Raw genomic sequence first — 14,467 nt, 5'->3', positions numbered from 1 at the left:
GGGTTGAGACCAATTGATGCATCTTGGATGGCCGCTTATTAGCATTTAAGACCCCAGACGCCACATTTCAAAGTGGGATGCAGAATGTTTTCATAATAGAATTATTTTGCCAATTGACTTAGAAGTCCCCTTAAGCCATAGTCCCCAAACCCCCACCCTTGCTCCGCTGACCTTTGAAGCATTCAGTTTATCCCAGAAACTTCTTTGCTTTTGGACCAGTCCAGTTGAGCTGACCTTCCGTGTATTGAGTATTGTCCTTGCCTTCACCTAAAGTAGTTCTTATCTACTAACTAATCAGTAAATAACCCTCTCGCACCCTCCCTCCCTCCCTACCCCCCTCGTAACCACAAAAGTATGTGTTCTTCTCAGTTTATACTATTTCTCAAGATCTTATTATAGTGGTCTTATACAATATTTGTCCTTTTGCCTCTGACTAATTTCACTCAGCATAATGCCTTCCAGGTTCCTCCATGTTATGAAATGTTTCACAGATTCGTCACTGTTCTTTATCGATGCGTAGTATTCCATTGTGTGAATATACCACAATTTATTTAACCATTCATCCGTTGATGGACACCTTGGTTGCTTCCAGCTTTTTGCTATTGTAAATGGAGCTGCAATAAACATGGGTGTGCATATATCTGTTCGTGTGAAGGCTCTTATTTCTCTAGGGTATATTCCGAGGAGTGGGATTTCTGGGTTGTATGGTAGTTCTATTTCTAACTTTTTAAGAAAACACCAGATAGAGTTCCAAAGTGGTTGTACCATTTTACATTCCCACCAGCAGTGTATAAGAGTTCCAATCTCTCCGCAGCCTCTCCAACATTTACTATTTTGTGTTTTTTGGATTCATGCCAGCCTTGCCGGAGTGAGATGGAATCTCATCGTAGTTTTAATTTGCATTTCTCTAATGGCTAATGATCGAGAGCTTTTTCTCATGTATTTGTTAGCTGCCTGAATATCTTCTTTAGTGAAGTGCCTGTTCATATCCTTTGCCCATTTCTTGATTGGGTTGTTTGTCTTTTTGTGGTTGAGTTTTAACAGAATCATATAGATTTTAGAGATCAGGCGCTGGTTGGAGACGTCATAGCTGAAAATTCTTTCCCAGTCTGTAGGTGGTCTTTTTACTCTTTTGGTGAAGTCTTTAGATGTAAAAGTATTTTTTATGAGCTAAAGATTGTGTTCCTCCAGGATTGACCACCCACCTGGAGGGACTCTCAGAATAAAGGATACTCTGCCCACCTGCCTGGGACTACCAGCTGGGAAGAGAAAGGCTCAGGGAAACCCAGTCGTCTAACCTTTGGGGAACCAGGTGCTCAGCGACCCAGCTTAACCTCCAGTCAAAGATTTTTCTCCATATATATATATTTAATTGAGTATAATTTACATAGAGTGAAATACACAGACCTCAAGTGCTCTCTTGGATGAGTTTTGACAAACTTAAGTACCAAGTAACCACCATTCCAGAGAACAATTCCATCATTCCAGAAATTCCCTCATGTCCCTTTGTAGTCAGCCAATCTTCAGTGAGAAGCTCCTTTCCCTCAGAGGACACAGCCCGATGAAGTCCTCAGAATTCCTCAGGGCCCAGCTTTGGAGCCAGAGAGACATGAATTCAGTTCTGACCCTGCTGCTTTGTGGATGTATGAGCCTGGTCAGCTGCCATGCTTCTTTGGTTTCCTCATCCAAAAAATGAGATCAGTCCTACTTTTCTTGCAAGATTCCTGAGACACTATAGAGATAACTCACATGTGTGCTTAGCATGGTGTAAGCTGAGCGTTTGGATCTTTGGCTTGTTCTGTTGAAGGTGCTGGGGAGGCAGTAAGATTTAAACAGAGAATGAGGTGATCAGAATTGCAGTTGTCCTGAGTTAATAAGACAATCTCCCCTGCAGGCTGCACCCCAGAGAGAATCGGAGAGTCATCATCCTGGCCTTGTTGTAGGCTTGGCCCCTGTTCTAACAGTGGGTTTCCTGTTCTGTCCCACCATCTCTAGGGCCCAGGGCCTGGGGGTTTGCACACCTCACCTACCTGCCTTCGTTTTCACCTTAGTCTCCTTTTCTAGAGTCCTCCTGAAGGCCAGAGTCCTTGCCATCCCCCAAAGCCACTACTGGATGCTCCACCTTACCGCTCAGGCAGAGTAGGTCATTCCCAGCCCAACGAAATGCTTTTGTTGTGGGGAAAGGAGATGCCCAAGGAAAGCACCCATGAATACCCTTAAAAATCAGAGCCCCCAAGTGGTGGCTCTTTAGCTCAGTCTGGGATGCTGCAGACCCGGGTGCTCAGGAACAAAGGCCAAGGGTGGAGGGAGGGGTGTGAACTCCAGGCCTGTAGGACCCTCAGGCTTCCATGTAGTCCCAGGTGAGGGGCGGGACAGAGTGTGAGTTGGTCCAGGAATTTCAGACTCTGTCAGCTGCTTTGAAGGTGGACTGGAAGCAGCTCAGTGTAGTATGACAGGGTTGTTTTCCACATTTTTGAGGATGAAGACACCTTTTACAATTAAAATATTTCATGGACGCCCACATGATAGCTTTTGTACATTAATTGGGAAGTCAATTATGATAAGAGGTTACCGTGGATTCAATAACATTTTTAAATTAATTTATACTTTATTTACAACAGCCTGTACTGGTGGCACAGTGGTTAATAGCTATGGTGGTTAATAATCAAAAGATCAGCAGTTCGAATCCAGCAGCTGCTCCTTGGAAACCCTAGGGGGCAGTTCTACTCTGTCCTATAGCGTATGTATGAGTTGGGATTGACTCCATGGTGAAGAGTTTTTGGTACTTATCTTTGGAAGATGTTTTACATATAGGTTAAGACTGCTGTATTTCTGGCTATCTACCTACTCCAACCTCCTCTGGAAGGAACGCCTTTACCACGGCGCTGGCTGCTCTCAATAGCCTTGTGGCTGCCATCCCACAAGTTAAATCTGATTGGACCAGGGAGAGGGGCCTCCACATGCGCAGAGCCCCAGCCTGTGGCCTGGTACATGGTGTTGGCCTGGGCTCATCAGAGACCTTGAGCAGGAACTGGAACTAACAGACCCGGAGGGAGGTGGCCCCTGAAGGATCATAGTCTAGGAGCCATCATGGTCACAAACAGGTAACAAATACAGGGGACCAGAAACCATAAGGAAACAATTAATGACAATGAAAATAATAAAATATTAATTATAGTATTAATAACAAAAGCTAATATTCATTAAGCAATCACTATATGCCAGGCTCAGTTATAAGTACTTGATGGTATTATCTCATTTACTCTTCATGAAAACCCAAAAACCTCATGAGGTTGTTGTTAGGTGCCTTCAAGTTGCTTCCGACTCACAGCAACCCTATATGTACAACAGAACGAAACACTGCACGGTCCTAACGCCATCCTCACAATCATTGCTCTGTTTGAGCCCATTGTTGCAGCCATTGTGTCAGTCCATCTCCTCGAGGGTCTTCCTCTTTTTTGCTGACCCTCTACTTTACCAAGCATGATGTCCTTCTCCAGGGACTGGTCCCTCCAGATAACGTGGCCAAAGTATGTGACACAAAGTCTTGCCATCCTAGCTTCTAAGGAGCACTCTGGCTGTACTTCTTCCAAGACAGATTTGTTCGTTTTTCTGGCAGTCCCTGGTATATTCAATGTTCTTCACCACACCATAATTCAAAGTGTCAGTTGTTCTTTGGTCTTCCTTATTCATTGTCCCCCTCATGCACGCATGTGAGGCTATTGAAAACACCATTCTCAAGGTGACATCTTTGCTTTTTAACACTTTAAAGAAGTCTTTTGGAGCAGATTTGCTCAATGCAATGTGTCGTATTATTATCTGCAATTTACGGATGAGGAAACTGAGGCACAGAGCGGGTAAGTAACTTAGTCAAGGTCCTACAGGAAGTGGCAGATCTGGGAGGAAAGCCCAGGCTGTCTCTTGCCCTCTCCTGCACTCAAGGGAACAGGATTGATAGCGCTAGGTCAGTGAAAGAAGGCAGTGACCCTAGCAGCCTCCTTTATTTCCTGAGGCTGAATGTCTTGTTCTGTGGTTGGATTGGCACAAGATTCCACCGCGGGGCTCCGTCTTCTTCCTCTGACCCCTCTTCTAGCTATCTCTAGTGGGTCTCTGTTTCTTACCTAAGACCTACACTCCTGTTTCTCTAGCCCCAGGCAGTAAGGGTGCACTTACAGGTTCAGGTGCCTGTATAAGTCCAAGCCAGGCCCCGGGCCTGGGGACCCCAGAGTGTGAAGAGTCAGGGGCCCAAGAGCCTGCTCCAGCTCCTTGCCTGGCTGTGGGACCTGCAATACATCCTGTCCAGCTTGTCTCACACTCCCATCCCAGGGCCGACCTTCCAAGGCCTGGGAGGCATAAGCTGCACTCACCTCGGGGAGCAGATGCCGTGTGACTGCGCCAGGTGTGGGCAGATGTGTTTGAATCCCAAGGGGGTGAGTCGCAAGTTGTGGATTATTTTTCACATTTTGTATGAGGGTATTACTTCCCATGTTGCTTTCTTTCTCTAATACACTTGGGTAGTCTCCTGCTTGGTGACTTTATTACCAACAGCCATTAGGAACATGATTTGAAGTCGGTGGCGCAAGTGCTGCCACCTACTGGAGGAAAATTGCCTGTTTCGTATATTAAAATAATATTACGACTATGAAAAGACAAGCCTGTATGAAAAGACCATATGAGGAACCTCGAAAGCTTCCAACCCCTTTCTTATTTTCTTTGCATCAGTTGATATTATTATGGGCTATCCTTTCATTAAGATAGTTAGATATTAATTGATATATTTGCTTTATTTTCTAATTAATAGCTAATACTTAGGAGTATGGTTTATCCAGGCCTTCGTATGCGCTAAGTGCTGGACGTGCATTATCTCACCTCAATCCTATGAGCTAGATATTGTTATTACCCCTATTTTGCAGATAAGGAAGGAGGTATGGAGAAAAGTTAAACAACTTTCCTTCCAGAGTTTCTCTTCCAGAGTTCATTCAATTAACTACTATTAAAAAAAAAAAAGACGCATGGGATATGTTAGTCCAAAGGACTAATGGACCACAACTACAACAGCCTCCACCAGTCTGAGCTCAGAACAACTAGATAGTGCCCGGCTACCACCACCTTTGCCGTCTTGCCTCACTTTTAGTCTTAAAAGTGTGTCATTAAAACAAACAAACAAACCGTTGTAGTCAAGTCGATTCTGACTCATAGTGACCCTACAGGATGGTGTAGAACTGCCCCATAGGGTTTCCTAGGAGCGGCTGGTGGATTTGAACTGCTGGCCTTTGGGTTAGCAGCCAAGCTTTTATCACTGTGCGTTAGCATGTCATTATTTTTCTTAATTGTGCCTTAGGTGAAAGTTTACAGAGCAAATTAGTTTCTCATTCAACAATTTATACACAGATTGTTTTGTGACATTGGTTGCAATACTAGCAACATGTCAAGACTCTCCTCTTGTCAACACCAGGTTCCCCGTTTCCATCTGTCTTGCTTTCCTGTTCCTTCCTGCCTTCTCATCTTTGTTTTTGTGCAGATGTTGCCCATTTGGTCTTATTTACTTGATGGAGCTAAGAAGCACGTTCCTTGCATGTGTTATCCTTTGTTTTGTAGACCTGTGTAATCTTTGGCTGAAGGGTGAACTTTGGGAGTGACTTCAATTCTGAGTTAGCAGGGTGTCTGGGGGCCGTAGTCTCAGGATTCTTTCAGTCTCTGTCAGACCAGTAACTCTGTCTTTTTTTTGTGAATTTGAATTTTGTTCTATATTTTTCTGTCGCTCTCTCCAGGACCTTCTATTGTGATCCCTGTCAGAGTGGTTGGTGGTGGTAGCCAGGCACCATCTAGTTGTTCTGAGCTCAGACTGGTGGAGGCTGTGGTAGATGTGGTCCATTAGTCCTTTAGACTAACATTTCCCATAAGTCTTTTTTTTTAATCTTATTTATTTATTATTGTGCTTTAGATGAAGGTTTACAGAGCAAATTAGTTTCTCGTTAAACAATTAATACACATATTGTTTTGTGGCACTGGTCACCAACCCCATGACACGTCAACACTCTTCCCTTCTTGACCTTGGTTTCCTCATTTCCATTTGTCCAGCTCTCCTGTCTCCTCCTGCCTTCTTGATCTTGTCCCTGGGCTGGTGTGCCCATTTAGTCTCATATATATGGTTGAGTTCTATGTATTACTGTTCGTTTTATTAATTAATTACACAATTTATTAATTTATTACTGTTTGTGTATTAATCTTTGACTGAGGGGTGAACCTCAGGAGTGACTTCAGTACTGAGCTAAAAGGGAACCCCAGAGCCATACTCTTGGGGTTTCTTCAATCTCTCTCAGACTAGTAAGTATGGTTTGTTTTTTTGTGAGCTAGAATTTTGTTCTACATTTTTTTCCAGCTCTGTCTGGGATCCTCTATTGTGATCTCTTTCAGAGCAGTCCGTAGTGGTTTCCAGGCACCATCTAGTTGTGCCGGACTCAGTCTTGTGCAGGCTGTGGTAGATGTGACCCATTAGTCCTTTGGACTAATCTTTCCCTTGTGTCTTTGGTTTTCTTTATTCTCCTTTGCTCCAGATGGGATGGGACCAGTAGATGTATCTTAGATGGCTACTCATTAGCTTATAAGACCCCAGATACTACTCACCAAAGTAGGATGTAGAACATTGTCTTTATGAACTATGTTATGCTAATTGAGCTAGATGTCCCCCAAGACTATGGTCCTCAGCCCTCAGCCCAGTCACTTGGTCCCTCAGGGTGTTTGGATATGTCTAGGAAGTTTCTATGTCTTTGCCTTGGTCAAGCTGTGCTGACTTCCCCTATATTGTATGTTGTCTTTCCCTTCAAGAAGTTACCACTTGTCTACTGTCTAGTTAGTGTAGCATGTCATTATTTGACTAAAGTCACAAAAACTTAAAAAAAGACTTAAAAAACTCTGAAACTTGCTCATGTGTATTCTAAGATTAAGCGAATAAGTAAATATATTATGGATAGTGAGAGCTAGGTTTTTCCACTGTTGATAGGAGGAGTAACAAATATGGAAAGGGGGAAGGTTAGAATGCACACTGTTGTACTTGATTGTAATCGGAGGAACTGGTTTGGGCTCATGGTTTTATACATAGAGTTAAATATAGAAATAGAAATAGGTATGTATGTGTGTATATATACAAAAAACATACATGTATTTCCTAGCCTTACCCCTGACAGGGCCTAGAAATAAGGACACCACAGTATCTATGGTCATATTAACCCCTAGATCTTGGTTTCTGAGCACTATTCTCCAACAAAATAAATCAGGGCTTCTTGAAGAAATGGCTGATTCCAGGGTTGGGAAAGCGTAAATGAGCCTGGAAGATTTTGCAGTGCTAGAAAAAGTGCTCAAAAAGCATGAGGGCATTACAAAAGGACATAGAACCCAAACTGAAGTGGGTCCCAATGACCAAATATGGGACAATATGAGTGTCTTAGGCTGAGTTCTCTAGAGAAGCAAAACCAGTGAAATGTGAATGTGTGTGTGTGTGTGTGTGTATATAAACCTGTGGTCGTCGAGTCGATAACAGGACAGAGTAGGACTGCCCTATATGGTTTTCAAGGAGCACCTTGTGGATTCAAACTACTGACCTTTTGGTTAGCAGCTGTAACTCTTAACCACTATGCCACAAGGGTTTCTATATATATACACACACACACACACACACACACACACACACACATATGCATACAGAGAGAGAGAGAGATTTATCTCAAGGAAATGGCTCACACAGTTGTAGAGGCTGGCAAGTCCCAAGTCCATGGGTCAGGCATCAGGCTGGAGGCTTCTCCTGACTCATGTAGCTGCAATGGCTGATGCACCCAAGATTGGCAGGTCAGACAGCAGGCTGCCGGCTCATGGGCTGTGGAGGTTGACAAATCCAAGATTAACAGGCAATATGGCAGCCACTGGCTCAAGTACAAAGAACTGGAGGTCAGATGATGATAAGCTGGATACAGGATCCAGAGTGAGCAAAAGCCTGCGAGCTTTGCCAGAACGTCCATATATGTTGGATGCATGCCATACTCTCGAGGAAACTATCTATGCTTACAACTGATTGACTGATCACATCAGATCACATCATGGAGGTGATTACATTATATCACAAAATGAGGGATAACTACATCATTACAGCATTATGTAACTGCCAATCCACATCATTACATAACTGTCAAACCACTGAGAATCATGGCCCAGCCAAGTTGACACACAACCTTAACCACCACAATGAGCAACAAAATAAATGATTGTAATAGATTATAACCCACAGAATAAAACAAATATCCATGAGTTCATATTAATATAAATGACTGAATAAACGGGGAAGAAGGAAAGCTCTTCCTTGCAGTAGAATTCCAGTGAATAAATGTAGAAGGAATGATGGAAATAGAAAATTACCATTTGGCAAACACCACTGTAGTAATCATTGCAGGCAAGAACCATTGATGAATACCAAAATTAGTGGGTGAACGTGTGATGAGAAACGGGACATTTGCATAGTCTCAAAGTATTTCTGCATAACATACTTATTAATTACAATGGGAGAAATAGTAACTTTGTATTGGATAAATCTGATAGAAACCACCTCACCCAAGTGATCAAAGTTAATATCACCAGTGATGAGATATACCAACCCACGTACCTCCTGACATGATGCACCGAGAGAGACACAATGTTGCTTCTGTGGGTTTCCTGCCAAAAATGCATAACCTCAACCTCCTCGTGGAAAAACATCAGACAAACTTAAATTTAGGAACATTCTAGAAAATAATTGGCCACTACTTTTTAGGAGTGTCAAAGGCAAAGAGTGAAGGAACTGCCCCAGATTGGAGGATACTGAGACATGATAACTCAATGCAATATGTGATCCCTGATTGGATCTTGGAACAGAAAAAGAACACCAGTGGAACAAAGTTTAAATAAGGTCTAGAGGTTATTAAAAAGTGTAGTATCAATGTTCAGGTCCTAGTTTTGGTAATTATGCTGTGGTAATGTAGGGCATTAACATTTGGGGAAGTTGGGTGACAGGTGGAGTCCTTGGGTGGCTCAAATGTTTAAACACTGGGCTACTAACCAAAAGGTTGGGGGTTCAAGTCCACCCAGAGTCACTTCAGAAAAAAGGCCTGGTGATCTCTTTCCAACAGATCACAGCCATTGAAAACCCTGTGGAGTACATTTCTACTCTGAACACATGAGTTGGAATTGACTCCATGGACACTAGTTTGGTTTTTGGTAATAGGTTTATGGCAATTCTTTGCGTTTGTGTTTGCAATGTTTTTGTAAGTCTAAAATTTATTTCAAAATGAAGAAAATAAAAATTAAAAACAAGCTTGTAATAAAAATATATAAATAAAAACACTTCTTATAAAAGACATCATGAAGTGGATCAGGTTTTTGGTTACCAAAAATTTGGAACCCCTTGGACCAGAACCAATAGTCTATGATCTTCAGTCTCTTTATCTGTTGGATGAAAACCTCTCATCCGCTTCTACCTTTTGTCATGACACAGAAGGGGAAAGAAGAGAATTGGGTAAACACGGAGCAACACACAAGGTAAAAGTTCATTTGATGTTTTAGCTGAGTTGTAGAACACACATTAGACTAACAAAACCTCTGTTCCAATTCTGGAATGTTCTGACCATAGCTTCTGGCTTATGTTCCTGCATTTCACAGTCATCTCCAAAGCTGCACCCAGCCTGGTCCTTAATGATCACAGGACTTGTATTTCCTGCTTTCACACACTCTGGCCTTGGGCAGTGTACTTAAGGGGGCTAGAGGAAGCAGATTGCATCTGCTGAGTTCTTGAAATAATAATAACAGCTTATGTTATTACATGCCAGGCACTGTTCTGTGTGCTTTTATACTTAAACCAACCTTGGAGGAAGAATCTATTACTATTTATACTTTACAGAGAGGGTGAGTGACGTGCCCAAGGCTTCTCTCTCTCTCACAACCAGCTAGTAATTGGTGGAGCTAAGATCTGACCTGTAGACTGCCTCCAGAGCCATGTTCTGATGAATGAGAAAGTGTGTCTGTCTGTGTGTGTGTGTGTGGGGTCGGGGGCGGGGGGGAGGGTGCTGAGTGGTGGTAACTGAATTCAAGGTTAACTGGGAATTAGCCCCAAATCCCGCTGGGGATCAGTATTTGGTATAAATCCACACTGAGTCTTGGAACAGAAGGGGTCAGTGATGGCAAAGCACTGTCTGGACCTCTGGGACGTCATTCTGGACCCAGCTCTCGCTTCCCAGGCTGTAGATGTAACTGGAACATGCTGGTGTGTGGATGTCCTCATAATACCAACTCTTGTTATTAGCCATTTATCCAGCCATTTAGCACAAGTCACAGTTTAGGTCACTTAGAAGTTCTGATTCCTTGGTGTTCTGATATCCCCCTTTCTGGGCAATGTTACCCCTGACACCCAGGGTGCCCGAGGCCTCTCCTGCTGCTGAGTCAGGCCCTAGAGCTGACTGCTTACCCTGAGGTAAGACAAGCCCCCCTTCGGGGAAAGTATAGAATGGAGACGTACATAGAAACACATCCGAACAGTGATGGCTCCTGTATCCACTCCCTCCTCTCCATATGTTCTGAAAAGTGTATATCACAGTTGTAAGGGACTGGGCCAGGAGTTCTGACCTTGCTGTGTGACGCTGGGCAAGCCCCTGGCCTCTCTGGGCTTTGGCAGACTCAGCAGTGAATGAGAGGGTGGACTCTGGTGCTGTGTGAGGGTCTCTGGAATGCTAAGAGCTCTTGAGGAGGCAGGAGAAAGCCAGGCTCACTCCTTGTGGACTTGAAGGTATTTGCTTTTCGCTCCCACGGAAGAGCTTGGCCGTGGGGTTAGGGAGGGATTGTGCTGCTCTGTTGGCACACAGTTAGGGCCGAGGTGACTCAGAAGGCAACTTGCCGTGTGTTAAAATAAAAGTTGGCGTTTCTCAGAAGGGAAGTCCAGGAGCCGGACAGGATGGGATTAGCTGTTGATAAGGGGCTCCACATTGTTCTAGCTGTCCCCAGAGGCCCACGCCACATCCGAGAAGAGGAGAAGCCAAGTCCCTCTGCTCAAGGCAGGTCTGGGGCCATGTCGTCGACAGAGCTAAGCCAGCCACTCTGGGAGCAGGCATGATGGCACATTGGTCAGGAGTGAGCTTGGCATCAGGGGGGCATTGCTCTCACTGGTGGGTCATTTTCCACTCTTGGGCCAGACTGGGGTTGAGTGGCGACAATGGGAAAGGACACTGGACGCCTAACAGGGAATCTGAAACTGCGGTGCACTCCAGCAATCCCGACCCACACCCTCCTCCCAGGCCAGGCAAGAGCCAGGGACTACAAGACAGAGGGCGGGGGTAGGAGGGGTGGGGTGGGGCAATTCTCCAGTTTAAGGCTCTTCAGTCTTGAAAAACAAAGGCTGACGGAATGTGAGGAAACCACTGTTTACTCTGTTTTCGAGTGTTCCACTCAAAAGTGTTTAAAAATGTTTCTAGGTGGAGGACCAAGGGGGAGGGGGCTGAGGGCCGCTCTGGGAAGGGGGATGAGGGCAACGATGCAGCCAGAGGAAGCCCGGATCTGGGAAGAAGCCATCTACCCCCCAACTCCCAGAGGGAACAGACCCACGGGGCGGATGGTGCCAACCCTGCGGCTGCTCCTTGGAGTTGGAAGGGACTGGAAAAGGGCTCAGGGGACCTTGTTGGGACAGGAAGGGACCAGACTTAGGTTTCCAAGATGGTGCTTGTGCCGGGCCTATGGGGGGGAGGGGTGGACATTGATGACTCCCAGGGGTCCGTTGGTGGCAAGCGGTGGAAATCTGTTAATGCTGGTTTAGCTAAAGAGGGATTTAAGACAAAGATCTCACAGAACCCAGGGGCAGGATTTAGAGCTCAGCCTCCGGAAGGAGGAGAATGGGAACCAGGAATTCTGTGCGAATAAGTCTGGCTCTGGGTTCCCGTCTTAGCTCTCCTCACTGCTGTCTGGTCGCCTGTGTCTGCTGGACATTTGCAGACCTGCTCTCTCAGTTTGATCATTGCTGCTCATGCCCTCAAAATATCTTTCCGCATGTGGCAACTTTAGTCCCTGAGACTCAGGATCTTACAGAGACAGCGCCGGAAGCAGATTAATCAGAGACCCTGCCCAGATTCTAGGGAGAGAGAGAGTCTGATTGGCCCAGGCTGGCTTGGCCAGGTGAGGCAGCCCTCCGCTTCAGTAGGGGCTATGGCTGTGGGGCAGCACTGGCATCCCAAGAGTTAAACTATAGAAACAAAGGTGATATGGGAACTAGGAGATCAGAAGGGGAGGATGGGAGCCGAGAGAAGCCTCCTGAAGCTGGGGCTCAAGGTGAATAGAGGCCCAGAAGAGAGCTGGAGGGAAGGGGAATCCAATTTGGGACAAAATATGTACCCACACCCATGAGCTGGACAACTTATTCCAGACAATGAAGAGTGGTTTGAACTTTTAAAAATCAACATTTCCCATGGCGATTTATATAATATGATTTGCTGTTGATATAGCAAAAAAGTCTGGTTTCTGTAGGAGGCCATTTTGCTCCATATAACCTCAGAGAGAGCATTAGAGATGTTTAAACAAGACAAGCCAGTTGCCGTCGAGCCAGTTCTGATTCCTGGCGACTCCACGTGTGTCAGAGTGGACCTGTGCTCCATAGAGTTTTTGATGGTTGCTGTTTCTGAAGCAGATAGCCAGGACTTTCTTTCGAGGAGCATCTGGATGGACTGGAACAACCAACCTTTTGGTTAGCAGCTGAGTGTATTAACCTTTTGCACCATCTAGGGACTCCTAGAGACCTTTTAAGAGGAACAAAATTTTCATGACCGGGACAGAGATTTCCTGCCAAGAAAGAAACTATTGGAAAAGGTAAAGAGAGTTGTGTACGTATGTGAACCTGAGCCCCACCCCAGGTCACTGGGATGAAAAGCTCTAGGGGTGGGATGTAGGTGTCACCAAGGTTGTGAATCACTGCTCTAGGCACAGGCAGCAGGTCACATCCCCATGACCAAACCAAGCTAGTTGCTGTCAAGTCGATTCTGACTCACGGTGACCTCACGTGTGCAGATTAGAACTGCTCCACAGGGTTGTCAAGGCTGTGATCTTTTGGAAGCAGATCACCAGACCTTTATTCTCAGGCACCTCTGGGTGTGTTAGGACCGCCTACCTTTGGTCAGTAGTCCAGCATTCAGCATTTACACCACCAGGGACTCCTTCTCTGTGACAGGCCCGCAGATACTGGAGATTGCCAATGGAAGACGACATGGCAGGCTGTGTTCCACGTCCTGGGCCTTGGGCTCTGGGGACTGGAATCTGAGAGCCCATGGGCGCAGGGCTCTGTAGCTGCCCTCGTTTCTGCCAGTGAAGCTGCCCAGGCTCTTTGCAGGGCAGCTCCAATCCCATCTCCACCAAGGTATTCGGTCAGCCAGTAGGTGTTTACCAACTGGGGATGCGGTCAGGTGATCCCTGCCCATGAGAAGTTTCCAGGAGTGTCCAATGGTGGAAGGTATGCACTTGTAGGGTGACCAACTGTCCTGGTTTTCCAGGACTTTCCTGGTTTTACCACTAAAAGTCCTGCGTCCCAGGAAACCCCTTGGTCCTGGGCAAACTGGAATGGTGATCACGCTACACAGCTGCTCACTGAAGTGGAACGTGAGGGAAAGGCACAGCTGACTGCTTCCAACACTATCCAAGCCCCACACTCACGGCCCCCCAGGGGCGTCCCTCACCAGCGTGTTCCAAGCCCTGCATCCTTCTCCGCCCTGGGCTCTGCCTGGTCTTGGAGAGTGTTGACTTTTCTCACACCCACACAGGCACATAACCAAGGAGAAAAATGCAGCCATTGTTCAAACTTAGAGTAGGTTATATTCTAGGAGAAAGTGGTGTAAGTCACAGAGATGAATACTAGATCAATGTTCCCACGGAAACAATACCTTGATGAAATCCCGAGCAAGGGAAACAGTTCTATGAAAGGTTCTGTTCTGGCCCTGACAAATTTCTCTAAACTTCTCGAGTTCTTGAAACTTCTCAGTTATCTCTCTTGGGTAATACTGAAGAAAATGGCTTTCTAGAGGAATCAGACCCCAAATGGAATGAACTGAAAATCACAGAATTAATCTCTACTCTAGGGTATACAGGAGCCCTGGTGGTGCAGTGGTTAAAAGCTCGGCTGCTAACCAGAAGATTGGCAGTTTGAATCCACCAGCCGCTCATTGGAAACCCTGTGGGGCAGTTCTACTTTGTCCTGTAGGGTTGCTATGAGTCGGAATGACCTCGATGGCAATGGTTTTGGTTGTTCATTTTTTTTGGTTTAGGCAATACAAGATTTCTCAAAGTGCATATATATCCAAGGGAAAGGGCAAACCAGTAATTAATCTGATACAAGTTTATTTATTGAAAAGATGCTCCAAGTTAGAGCAGTAGCTCACCTTTGGCTATGCATTGGGATTTCCTGGGGGAGCTCTAAAAA

General features: G+C 45.4%; 1 long non-coding RNA gene across 1 annotated transcript; it reads right to left on the bottom strand.

Moving 5' to 3' along the window:
• Positions 1-1,340: 1,340 nt before the first annotated feature.
• LOC126060855 (uncharacterized) lies at positions 1,341-13,690 on the bottom strand. Its single transcript, XR_007513660.1, has 3 exons — positions 13,166-13,690; positions 7,743-7,873; positions 1,341-1,810 (listed from the first exon to the last, which is right to left on the bottom strand). It is a non-coding gene; the product is annotated as an uncharacterized LOC126060855 (long non-coding RNA).
• Positions 13,691-14,467: the final 777 nt, after the last annotated feature.

Source organism: Elephas maximus, chromosome 17 (genome assembly GCF_024166365.1).
Source record: "Elephas maximus indicus isolate mEleMax1 chromosome 17, mEleMax1 primary haplotype, whole genome shotgun sequence".
Classification (NCBI taxonomy): Eukaryota; Metazoa; Chordata; class Mammalia; order Proboscidea; family Elephantidae; genus Elephas; species Elephas maximus.
Note: the sequence above shows the minus strand (reverse complement) of the source record. Positions and strands in the feature narration are given on the sequence as shown.